At 40.7% G+C, this 24,203-nt stretch overlaps 1 protein-coding gene across 1 annotated transcript in view; it reads left to right on the top strand.

The window, feature by feature from the left end:
• TENM3 (teneurin transmembrane protein 3) overlaps positions 1 to 24,203 on the top strand; it is a 988,875-nt gene that overhangs the window by 99,199 nt on the left and 865,473 nt on the right. Inside the window, exon 2 of the mRNA XM_018576225.1 lies at positions 14,610 to 14,674. The gene's annotated coding sequence lies outside the window, so the exon portion shown is untranslated. The remainder of the gene's footprint in view (positions 1 to 14,609; positions 14,675 to 24,203) is intronic.

Genomic DNA, 24,203 nt, shown 5'->3' with positions numbered 1-24,203 from the left:
GGGGGGGGGACTTCCGCCGCTTCGGCAGCGCCGATCGCTGTCTGTTTCCTCCACCCGCTTCTTGGAGCGGCACCGCAGTGTGTCACACCACTGACCTGGCGGAGTTAAGGGCGGGGCACGGTAGGGGTCAGGTGGGGCGACTGGTGGCGAGTAACTCTTAAGGCCTGGCTAGTAGCTCAGGACTTGAAATTTTGAGCCCTGACCTACTATCTGCAAGGAGCTTGCATGTTCTCCCTGTGCTTGCGTGGGTTTCCTCTGGGTACTCAGGTTTCCTCCCACACTCCAAGACATGTTTGTAGCAGTTATGTGCAGTACCTCTGGTTCCGGGTGAGGCACCCCCAGCACGTTCCGCCCCTGTCGGGTGAAGCACCACCCCTTCAACTGAAGCCCCGCCCACCTACCAAAGCCCCACCCCCAACCTGGCCCCCGAGCTAGTGTGAATGAGGAAGGGAGGAGATATGGAGAGGCCTCCCTGTCCCTCACTTGCTCATCACTGCTGCGGCATCAAGATCGATGGCCTCAGTGGGGTTTTTTTTCTTCTTTTTTTGATTGGACAGCTTGGACCAATGGTGCTTTGCTACAGAGCTCACGCCTCTAACAAAGAGTAGAGACTGTGACAGCACTTTCCTCAATAGTTAGGTTACACAAGCACCGGGGAAGCCCGCTGCTGTGTAACCTAACTACCTGTCAAAAGTCGGATGCAGCGCTGCCTGTAATTAACAGGCAGGGCTCCGTCCATGACAGGTTACACAGCGGGGAGGATTTCCCTGCTGTTTAACCTGATAGAAGCCAAACTAAATGGAGAAAAAGCTGTCAGCTTCAGGCTTTTTCCTCCATAATACTAGGTGAGGCTCTGCCTCACCTGCCTCCCATGACCGCACGTACCTGGCTTGTAGGTTAATTGGCTCCTGTCTAAATTGGCCCTTGTATGTATACATGGATAGGGACCTTAGATTGTAAGCTCCTTGAGGGCAGGGACTGATGTGAATGTACAACTATGTAAAGTGCTGCGTATATCGTTGGATCTATACAAATAATTAAATATATAACCCTAACCAATGTCATGGTAATGTTGCACGAATGATTGAAAGTGTACACATGCTTAAAGTAAAGTAGTTACCTTTTATTGTTTTTACTCTTCTGTATTAGTTTTGTAGCACGCAGCTCAAATATGATGGTAAATATTTGTGAAATGCTCAACAGTCCTTTTTATGAAATAGGGGCATATTTAGCTGATTTAGAAGTTAAGTGGCTTTCCCAGTTTCTTTACCCTTTACCCTGTTTTATAATAGCTAAAATGACTATTGTGAACTCTGCTCTGTTATTTTGTGGGTTAGTAATATCCATCATAACCTCTAGTGCAAGGATATAGCTATAATTTGTCTTCCTGCATTTTTATTCAGTAGGAAATCTATTTGTGTGTTTCCATACCTCCAAAAAAGTTTAAAATATGTTTGTTCAGCCTACGATGAAACACTTCTTACTCCTCGTACAGCTTATCTTTCTTTTGATGTTATTCCAAGAAAATGAAATTGCCTTTAGCAATAGCCAAGCAGACTGAATTTGTAATACTCTGTTGCAGACTTTAACCATCTCTCAGTGGTACTTGCTACCAGTCAATGACCGAACATACTTTCATCGTACTAAACTGTCTGTACCCATTCAACCCAGTCTTAACAAGGTTCAGCTATCCACAGTAATAGCTGAAGATATGACTTCTGCTGAATGGTGCAAACAGCCATATTGTGCAGGAGGCATACGCTGTGATATCAGAGTGGATTGTCCGGTATGATATCTGGAGGCATAACCAGCGGTCAGGAAAGTTGTCATCCAATACACGTGATACTTATTGACAGAGCAATTCACATATGATACTTACCTATAGTTTTTTTGTTCAACATTGTCAGCAAATATTATAAGTCTTTGAGAAGTTTATCCCCATTTGATTGTTTGAACTGGAAGCTGGATTCCTGAAAAATGTATATTGTAGTAAAGTAAGTTACATTTAATAATAAGTATAGTAGAAGCATGTGACTGCTGCTAATTGTAAATACTCAGAGCACTGTATTTCTGATTCTGTTGGGATGAGAAGCTTCAACTGAAACAGTGAAGGGCTTCATTCGTATACCTGTCCCCACCTCTCTCTCCGCCAATGAAAAGAAAACCTTTTTTTTTTTTCATAGAATGCAAAATGTTGTGAATGGAGGAGGTGAGTTCATGTTGCATACCTGCCCCTCCTCTCCACTCATCCTTTCACAGAGCAAGGCAAGGCAATTAGGGCTCTATAGCTTACATTGAACATGCTTACAAGAAGTTAAACAAGTGCTTGTTATGCCACTGGTTGCCGGACTTCCCGCTAGGTTCGGCAAACCCAACCAGGTTCACTCATCTGTAGTTAGTTTTACTATTTGATAATGCTCAGCATTATGTAGTGCAATATCTACACTGGACACAAAAATATTTGCTTGAGTTCATCTAACAATGGCAAATCTGCCCCTTAGATAACTTTAATGACAGATAAATATTGGAGTTCATTGTCAAAGTGGCTGAAAAATTGACCTATCAACGGACAGCACAGAGAGTGTCTTGCAAACCTTTCCAAAGTAACAGATATAAAGGCATTTTTCTGAAGTTTCTAACAATGTCTTTAGATTGTGGGATAAAATGGTTACGGAGGGATTGCACTAAGAGCTTTGGTAAGGTCAAATTTGTATTTGGCAGGACTTGTCAGAATCATGCCTGATTGTTTCCCAAAGTATTAAAGCAATTTGTAATTTTCACTTTAATTGGAATGAATGCAGAGGGTTGGTAAAAAAAATGTCACACCTGATCAGTGCAAATCTGGCTACATTAGACACACAAAGCCATAGAAGATGTTCCAAGCTTTGATGTTTTTTTTCTCATGCTCTCATTTGTATGCTACTACCAATCCATGCAATCTGTTATGGTTTATGAATGCCTGAGCAAAAAATGGACAACACTTGAGCTATTACTCAAAGCAACCAATCAGGTTTTACCTTTCAAATGAAGCAACCAGTTTGATTTCTTACTTAAAGAAACAGCTCCACTTTATCTCCAGCTTCTTTTCATTTTGTCAGGGGGTAGCTGGACCCTGGGTATAAAAGGGACTTCCTGATGTAGTATACTTAGCTGTATGAACTTTTCTGACAAAAACTGTATTTGTGTGTATTTCACAACCTTTTAAAGATAAACCCTTAAAAAGGTAGTATTAGGAAAATTATATAACTGTTGCTATAATGAAAATGTTTTACATGGTTGCATGATTAATTAAAAATTAATACAGGCCTTTTTTATGCAAGTACACATGCTTTCATAGGTAATGTTTTGTCCTCAGTAAGCACTTCCATTGCTCTATGTTTTTATTTGTTATTATACAACGTTGAACTGACACCTACGAGGGTCTCCAAAATGTCCCAGGACCAGGAGAGGATGACACAATTTAATGTGTGAAAATACAAAATAGAAGGCACATCTAAGAATATGGCTGCAGTCTGCTGCTACAGCATGCAGTGCACTGAAAGATTTAACAGCCATACGGTGGAAAACTAAGCTTTTTCAACTACACATGAATGTGTTTCAGCCATATTCTTAGATATGCCTTCATTTTTGTATTTTTAGATACCTGGTGTACTTTTATTTCAAGGACTGGTAGAACAGCTCTATTACAGTTAAAGGACTCATAAGAAGGATACAGCTGCCATCAAGAGACCTTGATCCCCCTACAAGACGTCAGGCATTTTTTAATATAGCAATTTAAACATTATAATTTCTTCTCCACGACAGGCAAATGTAAATGGTTACATTGACTCGGAGTACTAGTCAGATGTTCCAGGGCTCACCAGTATATATATAAATATATATACATATATATGCAGCATGTCTGCCATGCATTTTCATGCAATGTGGGAAAGAGTTTGGACTGTGCTAAAGCAACCCAAAAATTATTGTCTAATAAACTGCCGCACTGCAGTAATCAATTATTAAGCTTAACCAAACAAACTGAAGAGAGAAGCTGATTGTTTGCCATGGGAAACTGCTTTAGATTCTGTCTGCCCCAATTTTGACCCTCCCCCCCCCCCCCATTGTAATTGAGAAATAAGGTCTGGTCTAGGGGGCACCCAAAGCCAAGATTTTATATTACAGAAGTACATTGATAAGATCATTCCCCTGCTGTCCCCTCCTCTAAACATATTCATATGTGTACTGTGAAATGCAGTAGCACCGTGATTAACTCAGACTCATGTCCCTTCACTCTAAATCTGAGTTGCTCAGTTTGCTTAGCTTGCTGGTTTGCAGGCAGATATTAAGGGCCAGTTAACACTAACTGCGTTCAGGCTGCACTGGCCATCTTTTCCAGCACAGTCCAAATGCAAGACAAGGCAAATAGTCTTGTCATCAAAGGGTTTGGTTCGTACCCCTGCAAAAAAAGCACATTGGCACTATTCCGGGACACTGGTTGTGGTTGAGCATGGCTGCTGATGTGACCAACCCCTAAAACAGATTCAGGTACTTGTACTAGCTCTGTGTAAGAATATTTTTTTTAATGAACACATGACCACATTACATGTTTGTCTACCTGGATTTAGTCCTTTCGCTGCCAAGGCCCTTTTTGCATTTTTTCCACACGTTATAATCCACATTTTAGTCCTGAAAATTACTTTAAACCCCAAAACATACTATATTTTCTGAAAGCAAAGACCCTGCAGAAAAACATGATGGCAGTTGAACATTTTTATTTTCACATTTTATTTTAAAAAAATTTAAACTTTTTTTTAATTGCCATCACATGGGAGGCTCTTGTACAATATATAAAAAATACAGGGTAGGAAAAAAAAAGGAATTCAGTGTCTAAGGGCTTGTTCACACCAATTGTGATGCGTTCCAGAGTGGCAGCTGCTGGAACGCACCACAATCGCTCACAAAACTTCCCCCTGCGTTCTGGGGCGTGGCAGTTCATTGAATTCAATGGCACTGCTTAGCCTTCTTGCCGCAGTGCGATCGGGAAGTGTGGCAAAACATTGCCTGCGTTCCATTCCACTGCAAACAAAAAAAATAGCGCAAGCAGCATTGCAGTGGAACAGAACGCAGGCAATATTTTGCCACGCATCCGATCGCACTACGGGAGGTGGCTGCAGTGCTTTTGACTTCAATGCACCGCAACGCCCCCTCCCACCCCTGAACTCAGCGGGAAGATTTGTGAGCGAAAGGGGAACTATTATGGTTTTGGATCAATTTTGTTTATACAATAAACTCCCCATTATTCCGCATCCACTGGGATTGGTAGATTCCAGGTTTAGATTCTGGTTGCTTGAGAGTTACTCTTAAAAATGGGTTTAACTAATGCCATACTATATCATACCAAAACAATATATTGTACTCTAAACCATTAGCTATGCATTGCAGTACTGGGAGTGATCACTAGGTGGCATTTGTTCACAGGATAACACAGCACTTCCACAAACTATCAATGAGACACCTGTTTCCAGGATAACATAGCACTTTTCAGAGATAGTTCAGAAACTCATTCCCAGGATAATCCAGCACTTTTCAGTACCTTTCCAGGCTCCAGAGCCCACTCGCCCTATCCCATTAAGGGGGCAGATGGGCAGAACAGTTCACAGGGGATTTTTTTTTTTGCTGGTTAGATGGGAGTTTCAGTTAGCTGAATACCGGATAACCGAGATTTTACTGTAGTAAGATTATATGTTTTTAAACTGATGGTCATATTTTAATATGGTATTGTGCCTTTAACTTACCTCACAACTGTCTTTTTTTTCAATCGACTGTCCCTCATTTGAAACCAAATCCATCTGTCACTCTTTCCTTCTCAATTGTCTCCTTGAGCTGGAGTTAGTCTGGAGAAGGGTAACTAAACTAAAGGGGCTGGAGGAGCTAAGCTATGAGACAAGGTTACTAAATTTAAACATGTTCACGCTAGAAATGAGGTGATTAAGAGGGGACATGATTTTGATGTAAAAAATGTTTAGTGGTGATAGCAACATCAGCAGTAAACTTTTTACAGTAAACTTCATAACAAAGACTAGAGGCCACCACCTAAAACTGGTGGAGAAATATTTAACCACAAGTGGCATAGGGGCTTCTTTTCAGTTAGAGCAGTTAAAGTCTGGAACTCGCTGCCACAAACAGTGGTATCACACTGTATCACTAAAATCATTCAGACACCTTCCTCAGAGACCGTAACAAACAGGGGTACAGGTATTCTTAAAAGCAAGATAGCTAAGGGACTCAAGCACACACATACACATACACAATCACACACAGACACACAGAGATTGAACTTGATGGACATGTGTCTTTATTCAACCTCAAATACTATGTAACTATGTAATTGTCCCTGTTTTTGGTCTCATGTACAGATATCTATGAAATGGTTCTGTTTAACTACCACAAGTCTTATTCTGCACTAAAACCTTTATCTTATCTCTTCATTGTTTTGTTTACTATTTCAAAAGGCCAGTATACAGGTTACTTATGGTGAAAAAAAATAACAGTGTGAAATAATGGTGAAGAAAACAGTTCTGGGATTAACCAATCGTTTTTGGCATATAAAGTCTTACAGGGTTATTCACAAAAGGGTGAAGAGTTTGGAGAAGGCAGGAGAAGTGAACAATCTAAGCCAAAATAGCCGATTTGCAAAATTTCTCCAATTCAGCTCACTTTCCATTTCAGCTATATTGTCCCAGATTGTTCACTTCTGCCTTCTCCAACCTCTTCACCCTTTTGTGAAACCCTGTTAATGATCTGTATAACTGGGGGTGTAGCAGGAGTGTATCTCTTGCCTAAATACATTGTGCTGCAAGGTGTCCTTCTTTCTCATCTCAGAAAAGTTGGAAGGCATAGGGATTGAACTGGTGTTCTCATTTACACATAGCTACCTGGTGTATTGACTTAGGGTTCATTCATACTAACTCATAGTGTTTTCCTGTGTGGGCTAGTGCCCGCTGTGTACAGGTAGCACAAGACCGGGCTTTGCGCTGTTTCAGCACATCACACTATTAACATTGTGTTTTTTTTTTAATAACTTTATGGAAATGTCACAAATTGACACTTCATTAAAGTTAATGCACAGCAGTGTTGCGGTGGCTGATGGTGACTGACCCCAAATCAGCACTGTAGTGTAAACAGGACACATAGAGAATGATTTTCTGTGTGCCCTGGCACTGCACAGAGTGTAAACAGACCCTGAATCAGCGCTGCTCAGAAAGGGGCTCCATCACCTATTTAAACTGCTTTATAACAAACAAAAATAGCTTCGGTAAAAACCTACATATTATACAAGTGAAGATGTTTCATGTTCTCCTTATTATGTCACTATATTATCTCTCTCTATCATCCCCTGCATGGTGTGGGGTTAATACCACATTTTAGCCACTTGCAGGACAGGCTTTTAATACATGCTGTCTCTGTAAAATGTGTCTATATTTACTCTCATTAGTACTGACTCAGATCTGTTGATAAGAAATGACAGACTGTAATGTATCTGGTTAAAAAGACCATCTGCGTTTTCTGAAGTGTCTCACTTTCTCAGTGTGTGTGTGGAAAATGAGGAATTGCAGAGCATCAGCTCTGGACTAATGGATGTGATTGTGTCAAACAGGGAATGTAACCAATGTGAAAGCTGATTTCTTCACCGACGGCTGCAGTATATGCGTTGAATTTTTATATTGCCTTAATGTAAAGATTAAGTAGCATACGGATGTAGGACGTAGCTTCATTAAACCAGAATTATGAGTATTACCATCAGATTGTATTTATATGGTGTTAGAGTTATTGGTCTAGCTTCTGTATGTCCTCACTATGTACTTATACTAACAGGCTTATTTTATAAACAGCGGAGGGTGGAAGCGCTAAGTCCAAATGAAATCAGAATCAGAATTCACTGCTGAATACACTAAAAGTACTAGTTGCATTGTGAGGGACTGTACATTGTACTTGGTTCCTGATACAAGGAAATAAAAGAACAGGAAAGGGAACCTTCTTCAAAATAGATGAACAGAAATACAAATCTTTTATAACATTGGTGCCCAACACTTGGCCAGCAGGCCACATGTGACCCACTGTCTCTCTCTCTCTCTCTCTCTCTCTCTCTGTGACCCACTGTGTGTTGGGCACTTTGCAGAGTGGCAGCAGTATCTCATGTGCTGGGATGCTCTCTGTCTGATGCTCTTAAGTCAGTACTGTCAGGTGGAGTAGAAATATAGTCCCGGCCATCAGGAAGAGAACTGTGCAGGAGTGGGTGATCTGTAAAATAAACACTGTGTGCCACTGACCACCAATGGGTGAGGGCTTTAACAGCACTACCACTGACAATCAATGCAGTGAGAGGGTTAACAGCATTGTGACTGACCACCAATTTGGGTGTTATTACTACAGTCACTAGCACCAGTTCTTGAGTTTATTACTATGGTCACTATCACCAATGCTGGGGAATTATCACTTCAGTTACTGAAACCAATGCTGGGGGTTAATATTGTGGTTACTGACACCAGTTCTGGGGGCTATTATTGCAGTCACTGAAACCAATGCTGGGGATTATTATTGCATTCACTGACACCATTGCTGGGGGTCATTACTGCAGTCACTGACACCAGTGCGGGGGGTTATTATTACAGTGACTGACACCAATGCTGGAAGTTACTATTACTGCACTGACACCAACAATGTGACATTTTTTACTTCCACTTTCTCTTCAGTGTGCTTAAAAAAACACAGCAGGACTGTTGTTTTTTGGGCATTAGGTGGGCTGCCTAACTCAATGCAACCTACTTAGACGTGCATAAACATTGCATGGCCCCCTAGAAGTGTTGCGGGCTACACTTGAGGTCCTCTATTATATCCAAATTGTTTTAGAAGGTAAAACAGCGCTGTTTTAGAAGGTAAAACAGCTACCTTATATGTATTCCATGTGTGTATTTAGATGTTTGCCTGCAGTTCAGCTTTAAGATAAAATACAGAAAGATGCCTGCTTTTATCTTTATTAGCCAGCAAAGCCTTTTTCCAATCTAGTTTTAAGTTTCTGGAGCCTGGTCCTCCCAGACTTAAGGCTAAGCCCTCCCAACTGCCATTGCAATAGGACTGCCTTGGCAGCCAGTAAGGACACTCTCCTAGGATAGGGCATAATGAAAGATGCTGCTTAGCAAGGAAATCAGACACAAAACGAAATCAGAGAAGAGCACAGACAAAGGTTTTCTGGATAATAAATGTAAAAGCATCTGTTTACATGTGCTTTTTTTGCACAAAGTAATGTAAGGCATGTAAAAGTTTTAAATGGAGCATAGGTTTGCAGGTGAAAGCTACTCCAATTCATGTACATTAAAGCCTGGTGGGGGTAGCACAGTTTGCATACTGGTAAGCAGCTGTCTGAGCAAAGCCGCCAAACAGCTCCAAGGCCCCTACTTCTCAGATACATTTGTTTTTTTGTTTTTCATTGTGTTTCCAAGGTCAGGCTACATTGTGCTAGAAAAAGAAGATGCCTCTGAACAGTGGTAGCCTTGAAGCTGATTGGCAGCTTTGTTGGAACAGCTGATCAGTAAAGATACGAGTGTACTACTTGCATTAGTCATTTGTAAACACAAATAAAAGGATGTACTTTCCCTCTAAATATCTGATTGTGGAAATCCCCTTTAACAGGTCATATTTGCTGTTGATGGTTTTCAAATTTCCATTAAGGTTAACACTTATCTCAAGGAAAAAAAAAACCCTACCCTTGCAGCGGGGTTGCCCCCACACTGCAAATGATAAATATTCATTTATGTCTATGGAGTATTATGTACAAGACCTATACTTAGTCGATCTCTGCAAGCTCAAGCTTCCCTTCTTCGTTCCGGTGGTCGACAGCCACTGACGTCATCAAGTCTAAAGCAGGACAAGTCTATATGTAAGGACAGCAAGGGCCAGTTCACAAGCCAAAGGGAAAGGGAGAGAGGTGATTGCCGATTGTGGGGGTAGAAGGGGATCAGGTAGGTAAGAATCCTTTACACAATACCCCATAGACATAAACGAGCAGTTGACCCTTGCAGTGTGGCGGTAATAGCAATGCAAGGGTAGTTTTTTTGTTTTTGTTTTTCCCCAGAGATAGGCATTACGTTTTTCTTTAGCATAAGAGAGATATGAAGAACAAAGGAACGTTGCACACGGACTCTCAGGTCTACATATTTGTAAGCCCTGAGCCCAATCAGTAAAGGCAGCTGATATTATATTATATTGGTGCAATATGAATTTGGAGAATACTACATATCTCTTTGATCCATGACACACTGCAGTCCCATTTTGGCACTATGAATCAACCTTTTGTAACATAAAAAAAATCATCTGAATGGACAATAAAAAAAATATACAATTTTTTTCTGCTCGCGCACGCCCCCTAGCGGGCACACACGGGCAGAAGAGACCCGACCATTGCACACACCCGTTACCGGGTGTTTCACATATAGGCGATCAGCGGCTCCATAGCCCACTGATCGTCTATATGTGCTCGTTCTCGTCCGCCTAAATGTTTTATCATTTAATATAGGGGAAACTGTATTTTTTTTAAATTTCGGTAATTTTTCCTTAATATAGTACAAAAATAAAAACCCCAGTGGTGAATAAATACCACCAAAAGAAAGCTCTATCTGTCCCCAAAAAAGAGTATAAAATTCATTTCAGTACAGCGCTGCATGACGGAATAAATGTCAGTCAAAGTACCGCAGCGCTGAATACTAAAAAATGGCCTGGATGGGAAGGGGGTTTAACACCGCGGATGTCAACTGGTTAACTTACCTCACAACTGTCTTTTTTTTTCTTTCAATCGACTGTCCCTCATTTGAAACCAAATCCATCTGTCACTCTTTCCTTCTCAATTGTCTCCTTGAGCTGGAGTTAGTCTGGAGAAGGGCAACTAAACTAAAGGGGCTGGAGGAACTAAGCTATGAGACAAGATTACTAAATTTAAACATGTTCACGCTAGAAATGAGGCGATTAAGAGGGGACATGATTTTGATGTAAAAAATGTTTAGTGGTGATGGCAACATCAGCAGTAAACTTTTTACAGTAAACTCCATAACAAAGACTAGAGGCCACCACCTAAAACTGGTGGAGAAATATTTAACCACAAGTGGCATAGGGGCTTCTTTTCAGTTAGAGCAGTTAAAGTCTGGAACTCGCTGCCACAAACAGTGGTATCACACTGTATCACTAAAATCATTCAGACACCTTCCTCAGAGACCGTAACAAACAGGGGTACAGGTATTCTTAAAAGCAAGATAGCTAAGGGACTCAAGCACACACATACACATACACAATCACACACAGACACACAGAGATTGAACTTGATGGACACGTGTCTTTATTCAACCTCAAATACTATGTAACTATGTAATTGTCCCTGTTTTTGGTTTTTCCCCACAATATGAATGGACAATAAAAAAAATATACATTTATAGTTGATCAGTATAAACAACATGGTATCCACCAGAAACAAGCACAGTGACATACACAAACAAGGGATCTCTTATGGTCACAAAGTCTGAGGACTGGGGCACAGGGCAGAAGAAGCTGCAGGCCCCGTCTTGGAGCCTGTGGGAGTGGAGGTCAGGTAACGAAAACTTATTTGCACTGGTCTTGTAGACATAAATGAAATGGGAAGCCTTGCAGTGTGGGGGTAACCCCATTGCAAGGCTAGGCCTTGTAAGTTTTTGCTTTTTTTTACCTGGAAGTAGACTTTAAGTGCAGCAGAGAAAAACAGGTATTTTGCCCTTTCAGATAGGGTTGTGTTGAGTGGCAGATCTGTGTATTTTTCATAACTGGATGAACAGAGATACAAATTCTTTGGCAGGTAAAACTGCTTGCTGATATATATTACATACCTTTGCTTAGCTGTTTTCCTGAAGTTAATCCTTGGTACATGTGTGAACAAGGCCTAGTGGTGGGAGACATAGTGCTGAAAAATTGACATCTGGCCTTGCTCCTGGTTACTATCTTCCATCGTTTAGATGATAGTCCTTTAAAGGGCACAACAAGGAAATTACAATTTCAGGGTGTTGGGCTTCTTTAAGCATCCTTCCCGTGCTCTGAGCCTGCTTATTCTGAACTTATAATATGTATTGGTTCTGAGCACACTTGCAAGTAAAGGTTAAGCCAACTTGTTCTCCCTCAACTCTCCACATATGTGCTGTTTTATAATCTTTGTCCTCATAAATGCCTTTCATTAGCACAGTTTTTTCCCCCTTCCTCACATCTTTGCCGTGACACAGTGTTAACTTTTCACTCAAATTGCTGCAGCTGACTTCAGTGCGCTCAGAGTCTTTTGATGTCTGAGCAGAGGTGCCACAGTCTGTGACACAACATAATCATTTTACAAGAAGAAGAAGAATCCTCTCATGTAGAAAGGAAGATATACCCTTTATATAACAAACTGTATTGTCTGCAACTGCCATAATCAGTGTTTAGAAACATTCAATTTACTTTTGTAGAAGTAACGTTTCATAATTATTTTATAGGAAATTATTGTTGGTGATATGCAGCATGGTTTAAATGTGTTGCCCCATAGTTTCCTAAAAACAAAATTGCTTTATTTTGTGAAAGCAGTGGACCGCACTCACGGAGAGCTGAGATCTGGGTGTACCTGTACCTGTATACAGCTGTATAAAAACAATGTGGCAATTCGTACGCAGTATCTTGCTGGCAGCAATATGCTGTGTAAAAGGTGCTCTGTATGCTGTACACATTTAATGTATGTGCAACGTTTACATGTGTATATTGATGTATCGCAAATGTGATTGTTAGGTCACCAGGCAGCAAGAAACCACATGTATCCTACCATTGAAGATCACTAGGTGGCAAGGAGTCGCCTGCATCCTAGCAATGAGAAACACTACTCAGGAAGGAACCACATGCATCCTAGCTACAAAGAACACTAGGTAGCAAGGATGCAGCTGCGTTTTAGCAATGAAGGACACTAAGTGGCAAGGAGCCGCATGCATCCTAGCAATGAAAGACCTAAGTGCTCTATATGCTGTATGCATGTAATTTACATGTGTACAGTGTATAGAGTAAAAGTGCCCTAATGGTTGCAAGGATGCTGGGCAGCTTCAGCTGTCTGTATCATAGCAATGAAGGATACTAGATAAAAAGGAGCCACATTAATCCTAGCAACATAGAACGCTAGGCAGCTTGTGCTGCCTACATCCTAGAAATGAAGGACACTAAGTGGCAAGGAGTTTCCTGCATCATAGAGACAAAAGACACCAGGTGGCAAGGAACTGCCTGCATCCTAGCCACAAAGGAAGGACACACAGGGGCAAGGAGCTTCCTGCATCTTATGAATATGTACACTAGGTAGCAAGGAGCTACCTGAATCCTAGCAACAAAGGACACTAGGTGGCAAGGAGCCACCTGCATCCTAACAACAAAGGACACTAGGTAACATGGAGCTGCCTGCATCCTAGCAACAAAGGACACTAGGTGCCAAGATGCCACATGCATCCTAGCAAGAAAGGAAGCTAGACAGCTTCTGCTATCTAGCTTCCTTTCTTGCTAGGATGCAGTTGGTGCCAATAGAGTGCATTTTCACTGTATGCATATAAATGTTTGCAGAAATTTGCTCAGCGAGTGGCCCTATCTGCCGTCTCCCACCCAATTTTTCAATCAAAAGAGTTGGGCAGAAAATTGTCAGGTGAAGAGCGTCTGCATCCAATCAGATACAGGCACTGTTCAGGTATTTTGGCAGCTGGCAAAACTGACTTAAAAAATACAATAGCCACAGAGGGAAATTCTTCCATTCATGCTGTTTAGCATGGATAAAGGAATCTAAAAGTGTATTCCCAGCTTTAAGCCAATGCTTTGGTTTATATTGCTTGGAAGGATTAGAACCCTCATGTTTTTGTTTTTACTGTTGTATATGGTCCCACCGTGGGGGTTCACCTTTACTATCTGTCCTGGTGACTAAAATGATGACAGGAATAGAGGAGAAATCTTCCGATGAGTACACTTGTTCTGTTATAAGAAAGGATTTCCACTGACCTTGGAGAGATTTCCTCTCACTTCCTGTTGTCTCTCTGAGAGAAGAAGTGTGGGGAAATCTGCTCATTGGGACTCAGACACATAAATAAAATGGACAGGATTTCTAGTCTTTGCCTACTACTGTATGTCTCAAATGTAGCTTTAGATGCACTTTGAAGCAAGCACAGCATGTTGCAAGTTTGACCCAAATTGAGAGCATTATCCATAATGTCAAGTGAAAGGTGGCCTGAGAAGACGCCTTTCAATGTGTCAGCAAATCTGTGTAAAACGGTGACTTTTGTTTGATCTACAGTATTCAAATTCCATTAAAAGAATAGGGACTTAGCAATGACAGATGTGTCAATCATGACCAAACCGGTCTCTGTGTTGTATTTTCTTTTTTTTTTTACAAATTGCTGCTGGTAATGCTATAGGGGACCTGAAATACGAGCAATCCGAGGCTAATGAGAAGGTGCGATCACAGCATGCTTGTATTGTCCCTGCTTTCTCTTATGTGTGTCTGTCTGTGAATATCAATTGGAGCTCGTCCTAAAACATCCTTTACCTTTTTTTTTCTTTTTCTTTAGAATCAAAGCAACAATATAATTTCCATGCCTGTGTAAACCTTCTCCGGTAACAACCTGCATCAAAGGTAAAGGATCTGTCTCATAAGCTTCTTACTTATGTTACTGCCAAAGCAAATGTAATAAATGCAATGCTGCATGATACATTTGCATGCACACAGTTGTCATGTCATCCATCTTTAAAGGGAGGAAAGAAATTTGTGATGTAAATTTATGCTTGCAATACATGTCCCATTTATATAAAGAATTAGGGGTAAAATTGCACATGCAAACAGCTCTAGAGAAGGCCATAGGTTGAAGTGTGCTATTCATACATTACAGTAAGTAAAGTCACTGTCAAATATACAGAAAAATATTATATGAATTCAGTAGTTATGTCTCAGAGAGTCCAGATAGGTAAGTAAAGCCTATTGTTTCTTAGACTATTGCACTTGTAATAAGCTTAACCAAAAGATATTTCACTGACTCTGTGCTAGTGGCAGCTTGAGGATCTTCCAAGTACAAAAGAATCTGCTCTCACACAAAGGGCTGCTCCTCAAATGGATCTGGGAATCACTCAATACATGGAATCAGAACACAAGGCACAGAGTGCCATATTCATGTGAAGAACCATTTATTATACAAAGTAAACAAACACAAAATGTACTCATAAAAGTGCAGTTGAGAATGCTTCATTCATATCATGCACATATGCCAAAGGAGCCAATACTAGCTCTGTTTAAATAACTGTCCTGGTCCCTTGTAGTTTAGCACAATTCCCATCCTATTCACCAGTATCTCCTGTCCTGGTGGCCATGTGTGCTCAGGCTGAGTGTTCAGGCATGTGCTCAGGAGCCTGAGCACACGCGGCTGTCACCGCGACAGCAGATACCAGTTAATGGGATGGGAACGGTGCTAAACTACAAGGTACTGGGGCAGTTATGTGAATAGCACTTGTTGTGGCTCCTTTGGCATCTGTGCATGATATGAAGCATTCTCAACTGCACTTTTGTGAGTACATGTTTACTTTGTATAATAAATGGTTCTTCACATGAATATGGTGCTCTGTGCCTTGTGTTCTGATTACCTGTGATAAGCAGTCCATTCTTGAAGTGCATGTCCAGGCAATACTCAGATTTACCCCCAAACTTTCCTCTTCTCATCCACAGCCTGTTCCAGCATTTTTTTAAAACTTTTGTAGCAAGAAACAGCTTTATTACTCCCTGTTATATTGTCACCAGGGCTGCAAAATTCTTACAGGGGCAGTTGCTAGGAGGTCAGTTCCTGGTGCTGTAAGCATGCCCCCCAGAATTACATCTCCCAGGAGACATTTCCCTGCGCACAGTGTGGGAGCAGGCTTTTGGGAGTCAAGGCAGCAGCATTTCTTTGATGGGAAAGAAATAAATGTTTGTATTTGGAAAGGGACAACGTGTGGTGGGTAGTACAGAGTTCTGTAGTCCAGCAGGCAGAGTTAACACCACTGGTTGGAATTTCACCGCGTCAAAAACACTGTGTTGTCAAACAGGAAGTTAGAAGCATGCTGGATTTTGGGCAGATTATTTACATGCAGTATTTTTAGATTCGTATGCATGAACTCACGTACATTATGCTCCACATTAACATGTGTTGTGTTAAGGAAGCCCATTTATTTAAATGAGCTGCCAAAAAACCAAACACGCAAAAAAAAAGCAATAAAGCATAGAAATAAAGCACAGATCCTCCATTGCTTTAGCAGGGGAAAGACAACTGGGTGCCCACCGGCAGGAGTATTTCCTCGCTCCAACCAAACAGGTGAAACATGTCAGAGGGAGCAGACCATAAGGCAAATTACAGTCCATGTACCCATTGCACTCCTGACCGCACGTCCAACAAAGTATCCTGGGTGCTCAGTAGTCGACGAATGGCCACCGTCAGACCATAAGGCAGGACTCAGTGTCACTGATAAACTTTCAATAAACTGATGGGTGGTACAAAATAAGTGAATGTAATTTTTTTAAATGCTGTTCAACACAATGCACAATAGTGCATTCCCATTCATTTTGGTGTGCTGGAAGGCACATTTGCCCATTAAAGTGCATTGGGGTGCCAATATGAGTGAATGACACTACAACACAACAATGCACAAAACATGTGTTTTCACACGTTGTGCTAATACACATGTTATAGCAGCGCAACAGTGTAGATCCAGCCTTAAGGGAATACAACAAGTGGAAATGTGCATGCATTGCAGAGCTGTACTAAATGTGTTTTTTACTCATTTCTAATGACAACCATGCAAATCAGCATATGTAAAAGCTGCAATTTTTTATGTATACATGAATAATTCAAACATTTGTAAATCATGTCTTCCGGGTTGAGCTAAATTTGTGATTCCCCTTAGGTCACACAAATCTGCATGTTAGTGTTCAGGAGAATTAAACATTTGCAAATCTATGATTCTCTTAAATCACTCATCACTACCTGTGAGCTGCATTGGTCTTTTAAGGTGCCACCCATGAGGCTGGTGTCCTGATCCTGGTTTCACTATCTAATGAGTCACTTACCTGGGTCAAGCATGCAGGATGGGAGGTCAGATATTTCAGACTTTACTGACTACATTCTTTTTAATGTCTCTGAACCATTAGGTAGTAAAACTTGAACCTGGAAGGCAGCCCTGAAGTCTACACCTTTAGGTCAGCTTAGATATATTTATTCTAACATGTTAAAGTAGTATTTAATGCTCAAACTTGTTTTCAATAATGTATCCAGATGAAACAAATATACATTGCCCAGCAAAGCATTGCTTTACATTTTGGCCCAAACACTTACAATCATCATGTTTCTGAACAGCTGCTTCCAAGTCTCTCACCTTAGCTTTCCTGAACTTCCTTTCCAGTACAAGATCACAAAGGACAGAGCAGACTCCAGTAATTGTTCATCTACTAGCTTAGAGGAGGAAGGAAGGAGGAGAGGGGGTCAGGGTGGAAGGAAGTATCTTGATTTGCTTTGTCTGTGTGTTTGTGGAGACACGCAGAGCTTACTAGCACACACAAGGGTGACTGCATAGCACTCTGCTTGAGAAAGGAGTCACTCTAAAACAGGAAGTCAGGACCAGTGCTCAGAGGTCCAGCTGATTCTGCAGGAAACTAAAACTTTTAAATATCGAGAAGTACGATCCATGGTAAGTGATTTCATCAGCAATTGCATTAACTTAAAATCCTTTTGACTTTAATATAACTTTAACTTTAGCTGTCAAAGTAACAAAACAGCCTTATTAGCTAAGGCAGAGCAATGGTAATGTACAAAGCATAGTAGCCCATAGCAGCCAATCAGATTTCAGTTTACTGTAGGCAGACCTGCGAAAGATGGATTCAGACAGGTTGCAAGGGGTTACAGCACTTTGCACACTGCCTTTTGCTTTCATTGAATGAGTTCATTATAGCCAGCAGAGAGCAACACAGAGACAAATCATTCCACCCGAGCTTACAAGATATTTGCTGTAAGCAATAAAGGATTATATAAGATGAAAGCGAAGTATAGAGTTTGATCAGTAAAGCAGTGCAAATAGCAGTGATGACAGCTAGATGCAGAAAACCATAGTAACTAGATTGAAAGGAAATCTGTACTAAAAGAAATATATAGACAGCCACTGCTGTTCTCCTAAAGGAGATGCTAGTTGCCTGGCTGCCCCTGTGTTCATTTAACTCTGAGTCACTGACCTAGATCAGATATGTGACTGCTAAAGTCAGAGGAAAGGCAGACCTGCTGATCTGCATACATATTCCAGGCCAGGGAATGAAAGCCCTTGGATCATCACGAGAATCAGGCAACTAGCATTTTTAGATGAAGAGGTCAGCAAGGGGAGTCAACATAGATTACTTAGCTCATCCTTCTATCAGTTTATTATTTAGTCAAAGCAGTAAAAAAAAAAATCAATTCTGATTGGTTTTCTGATTGTGTAAGCCTTATTCTATGACTATGTAGGTGTCTTTACAATTCAAAGTTATACTTTGCATGATCCTGAAATTAAAGCTACTACTTGCTTTCATATGTATGACTAAAGATGACACATTGGAAATTGCCACTAGTTAGCTTAGGTATGTATTTGATGAAAATCAGTAAAGCTGAATTCTGTGGAAAAAAATCCCTTAGAAGTGGGGCTACCCCCACAATGCAAGGGTTGCATGTTTTTTTTAGGTCTAAGGTACCTGTGAACAGGTCTTACCTGATCCCCACTTTTGCTGGCACTCTCCAGGCTACCCCCCACAATGCAAGGGTTACATTTTTTTAAGGTCTAAGGTACCTGGGAAGAGGACTTGCCTGATCCCCACTGTTGCATACTCCCTCCAGGTTACCCCCCACAATGCAAGGGTTAAATGCCTGTTTAGGTCTGGGGCACCTGGGTAGAGGACTTACCTGATCCCCACTCTCGCTGGCTCTATCCAGGCTACAAGACCGGCACCCGCAGCCTCTTTCCCCTTGCGCTCAGGGGGTTGGAGGCTCGGCTCGCTAATGTCATTAAATACAATGCAGGGCCCGTAGATCTGCATTATACATGAGGACACCGAACAACAATCCACAAACTGGAGCATAGAGGAGACAAGCTGAGTGCTGACTGCTGGTGGAGCGGAAATCAGGTAAGTTAAATTGCTTTATCCGATACCCTAGACTTGAATGAGCAATTAATCTCACAGTGCAGGAGCAGCCCCACTGCAAGGGGAGTTTTTTCTGATGGGATAGGCTTTAAAGCTGAACTCCAGGCAAACAGCTAAACACACAGGTTAACCTCCCTGGCGGTATGATTATGTCAGGAATTTTGTACCAAAAGCGGTACAATTTTTTGGAATTTCATGGAAATTTGGTGTTATGTATTGTTGTTATAATTATTTATTATATTATAATTTCTTATAATTGTGAAAAAGTGTCAGGCAGGGCACTGGACAAAGCTCTAGGGACAAAATTGAAGTGAAATAGTTTGATACATAAGTGTAATCATAGCAGATTACATTGTATTGTGTGTATTCTGTGTACATTGCAACTTTTCACTTTTGAATTTCCCGCCGGCTGTGACGCCCGAAAACGAAACTAAAAGTTAGATGCCGACATCTGACTTTTAGTTTTGTTTTCCGGCTGTCACTTTTCTCTGCAGTCCCGAGTCTGGCTTGGGGTTACCGCTCCTGGTATGGAAAATTAACCCCGAGCCAGACTCGGGAATACCACCAGGGAGGTTAAATACATGCTCTAAGGATGCTGTTGTTTCTGCTACATGATTGTTTCCCTCCATTCATTCCTAAAATGGTCAAAGTTTTGCCACACAGAAGAGCCAGGTCGATGACATGACTTACCCCCAGCCCAAGGGTAGGCAACTCCAGCTGGAGTTGCTCACCCCTGCCCCCAACTGTTACTAGACAGTAAAAGAGCAACAGAAGACTGATATAGTTAACCCTTTGCTCACTCTGATCTCTATTCCAATCAACATGCTACTTGTCAACACTTGTCAACGCAGAAACCATGTAGACTAAATCAACTAGCCCCATTCACTCCAAATTCATTTTTCATTGCCCTTCCATTAGCATCCAATGAAAAATGGATTGCAATGCAATGGATCAAAAGGAAATTGGAAGGTACAATTGCGATTCAATGGACACTCCATTGACTTGCAATTTCCCTCAGATTTTGGTGTGAACAGGCCCTAAAGGCAATGAGGCAACAGATATATGTGCAGTGCAGTAATTTATAACAGATATGAAACTTTTTTTGCACATCTGATTTTAGCAAACTGAAATTTGGATAGTTTGTGCATGGTTCTGTCCTGTACACATCTTTATAAGTCTTTGGTCTGAATGACTAAATACACATGGTCATTATCGGTCTTCAGATGGAGAGAAGGCTGAGCCATTTGTAAGCAATTTGCAACAGCTATAAAATAAGGTAGTGTACTTTGCCAGCAGAATACAGAAAATTACATATGTGGTTTAGGTTGGTCTGAAAATGTGGCTGTCCACTCCCAGGCAAAGTTCCCAGGCAGCTTTCCCATGAACTGAATATAAGTAAAGAAGCACCTCCCAGCCCTGGGTAATTACATGATGGTTTATTTGTCAGTGCTGAAGCAACCTTATCTGTCATTCTGTCATTCACCTTGTGACTTATAATTTCCAACTTAAATAAACCCAACCTGACTTGAAATAGCCAGTCTGTTCTTATTCAGTTAATGGCCAATATGTCTGTTTGGAATAAAAATAAGTGTTCAACGAATACTTTCTTTGATCAGATAGGAAGCTGGGCATAACATATACAGAGCAGATATGAGGGGCACTCACAGAAACATAACAGCAGAAACTATTTCACAATTTACATGGTACTGAAAAGGAACTAAATGAATATAAAGGGAACTTAGTTATTGAATTATTTAACAATGTGTTTAAACAGGGATATAATTGTCATATTGTAAGAAATACAAATTCCAGGGCCCCCAGTTTGTTTTAAACACCCCACACACCTGTGGAAAGATATGGTTACCAAGAACATTCACTTGTATTCTGTGCAGTTAGAATATGTGTTACTATTGGTTATTCTTGGACCTAGTAAAAAACCAATAGTACCAGGTAAACCAGGGGTCTCCTACTGACAGCTACAATTTCCAGTGAGAGGTAGGAGGGATGATACTGCTATGAGTCAAGGTGAACATGTTCTATCCATGAGCATACTCTAGGTTGGCCATCAAATGGGGTATGTGTAATGCATCATGATCCCCCACTGCCTCTTCCTAGTGTGGTCACTGGGAAAATGGAGCTGAATAAAGCTGAAATACAGTCAGCTATAAAAATTAAAAAGGCATTGGCTCCTTTCCCCTGAAATCTCCTGTGTTCTTTGATGCTCCATGATATATGGGCATAGGTGGGCTCCATGTACAATGCAGGGCACAGGTAGGTGATACATGATGGTATTGGAGAGCCCATGATTGCTTAAGCTGCAAAGATTAGCTGCTCCATGGGACTGGTCATACGGTGTGGAGGCAGACTGCTCTTACTTCCTTACCCCTTAAGATGGCCATACACTGCTGGAATGTTGGCCAATTCCTTCCCTGTCCACACCACCCCTTCACCGGTGATTTTTAATTAGTCAGTCTGAAAATTCGTGTCTGAACAGGGCCTTCATCCAAACAGATGCAAGCATTGTGCGGGTATTAAGCAGCCCCTGAAGCAGCGGCTGCTGAATACAATTCTGGCAGAAGGAATATCTCCATCCATGCTTTTTTTGTGTAGATGGGGAACTGATAGATTTCTCAAGACATTCACAGTTAGTATGGCTAACATTAGACAACGTGAGCAAAAACTTTTGCTATAGATAGGTGGTGGGTCATTACCTTGGTAAGCTTGTCATACATACTTAGAATTTCTCTCATTCAGCATCACATGCAGAATGAGAGAAATGAATTGATTCCACAGGTGCTGAATATCCGAACAGTGCCTGTATCTAATTAAATGCAGGTGCTGTTCGGCCGAGAATTTGTGGACCAGCTGCTTCTGCAAAAGTTGATTTGTAAAATCCAATTTTGTCAAGCGGAGGGTACAGACATTGTCACCCACTGCTCAAATTGCAGTCAATGCAGCAGGAATTGGATGAAATTTAAGCAGCTTTTGCTTTTACAGCTGAGTTGAGTTTAGCTTCAAATAGTTCTTAATTTTGGCCAGATGTACAACCTTCTAAAAGTCCGTAAGTGTATTTGTTATTCTAAAATCGTAGTACAAAGAAAAGTAGCTGTGAAAAAAAGCAGGTAAAAGAGAGTGAATAATCACTTTAATCACTTTGTTTCTTATAGATAGGTTATCAGCCACACAGGGAGGGCATTGTTTCAGACAATTGTCTGATGCACGGGGTCTGATATACTAAAAAGAAATGTAGAGGTGTAGGTAGAAATCCTTACGTAGTTAAGTGTTATGCTTCTCCTAGAGGTTTTCATGAGAGCATGGAGCTTCGTAAACCCTGAATGAGATCACTTAACTGATCTAGCAAAGCGTAAACTCCTGTACAATGCATGCAATGAATGCCCTGTTTTTAGCATGTGTTAAACATCCAAAAAAAGGATATTTGTGCATTATATGCTGATATGTTGCAGGAAGGAATAGTTCTGTTCAGATTTGGGAAGGGGGTTTAACACCGCGGATGTCAACTGGTTAAAAAGAAAAAAAAACACAAAAAAACTCTAAACAGGATTTCTCACTAAGACTCTTCCACTATTTTCTATAAACCAGCAGTAATATATTATAGGGATATTGTGTGTATACAGTTTGCTTTGACTGTGAGAATAACGTATTACCTTTACACAGGGGTGCCAAAATAGGGTACCTGGTATATAATTCTAATAGAGCACTAATGGAGGATCTGCTGCAGTACGTTTAACTTCTAACAATGTATTTAGGTATTTGTAACATTAATCATGACTATTTTATACAAGCAATCTGAATCTTAAAGTTTATTCATCCTTAAAGTACATATTATTATTCATCAAACCAAGTGACACTTGTTTTTTAATACTGCCGTGCTTTTCTTGAACTTTGACAAATTGCATTAATACAAAAGCCCCTGAGATTGTAAACTGTATCCAGGTTTGCTGTTCTGTAGTATTTACGCTTTTACGTCTTGCAGTCTGTCTTACTGTATGCCTTTCTGTTCTTTGAAGTTTTTCATTACTGCAGCATATATATGTGTGCATGATTTCCTATGAAGTTTAACCGCATAATGAAGAAAGTGACAGGAAGATATTTTGTGCAATCCCCAAAAGTCCAAATTAGAAGCAAAGATATATCTGAAGTGTGACATAATAGAAAACAAAGGTGTAAATCATCACAAAAAAAAACATAAAGAAGACTTGTTAAAGAGAGTTCATTAACACAAAAGTGTGCATTTTAAAATTAAATTGGAAGGATTGATGCCGCAATAAAGTTCAGACAGAGGATATGCTTCACAATTAACCAAACCATGAAGGTTTTTTTGAAAGAAAAAAAATTCTTACCTTTGAATTGCCTATGCTGTAAATTGTATGAACTAATGAACAAATTGCAGGATGGGAATTACAGCATAATAAATAAAAATAAGGTGTGTCAGGTTTGAGAAGGAAAGATTCCCAAGAATATTTAAGTGGATAACTGAAATGAACACACTGATGTTTATAGGATTTACAGATCTGTACATCAGCTGTAGACAAATTGAAGAAGAATTCAGGAGTCATTCAGTCTTGCATTAGAGCCAGCTGGCACTTTAAGTAGTCTATCTGGCTACATGCAGGCCATAACTTCTCAGGCACATTGACTGCTTTGCTTATTTACCTTTTTTTAGGCACACCATGAAAATTGTTGAAAAAAATGAGAAAATGGGAAACAACCAATGTCAAAAATGGATTAAAGGAAGGGCTGCAGATTTATAAAAAGCAGCTCATTAATCACAATACAATAGGGTTCCTAAGAGTAATGTTACTTAGGCACGGATAGACTTAGCCATACTAATGTAAACATAAGTGGTAGTGATTGTAGGTGGAGACGTCTACCCTTCTACTTCAAGAGGGAGTCAAACATCCACTTATAATAAGATGGATTGAAAAGTCAGGGCAGTATGGTGGCTAGCCGTTTAGGCTGGTTA

The sequence above is a fragment of the Nanorana parkeri genome, unplaced genomic scaffold, assembly GCF_000935625.1.
Source record: "Nanorana parkeri isolate BGI_ZX_2015 unplaced genomic scaffold, ASM93562v1 scaffold60, whole genome shotgun sequence".
In the NCBI taxonomy this organism is placed as follows: domain Eukaryota; kingdom Metazoa; phylum Chordata; class Amphibia; order Anura; family Dicroglossidae; genus Nanorana; species Nanorana parkeri.
The sequence above is the reverse complement of the archived record's forward strand: the minus strand, read 5'-3'. Positions and strand labels throughout refer to the sequence as shown.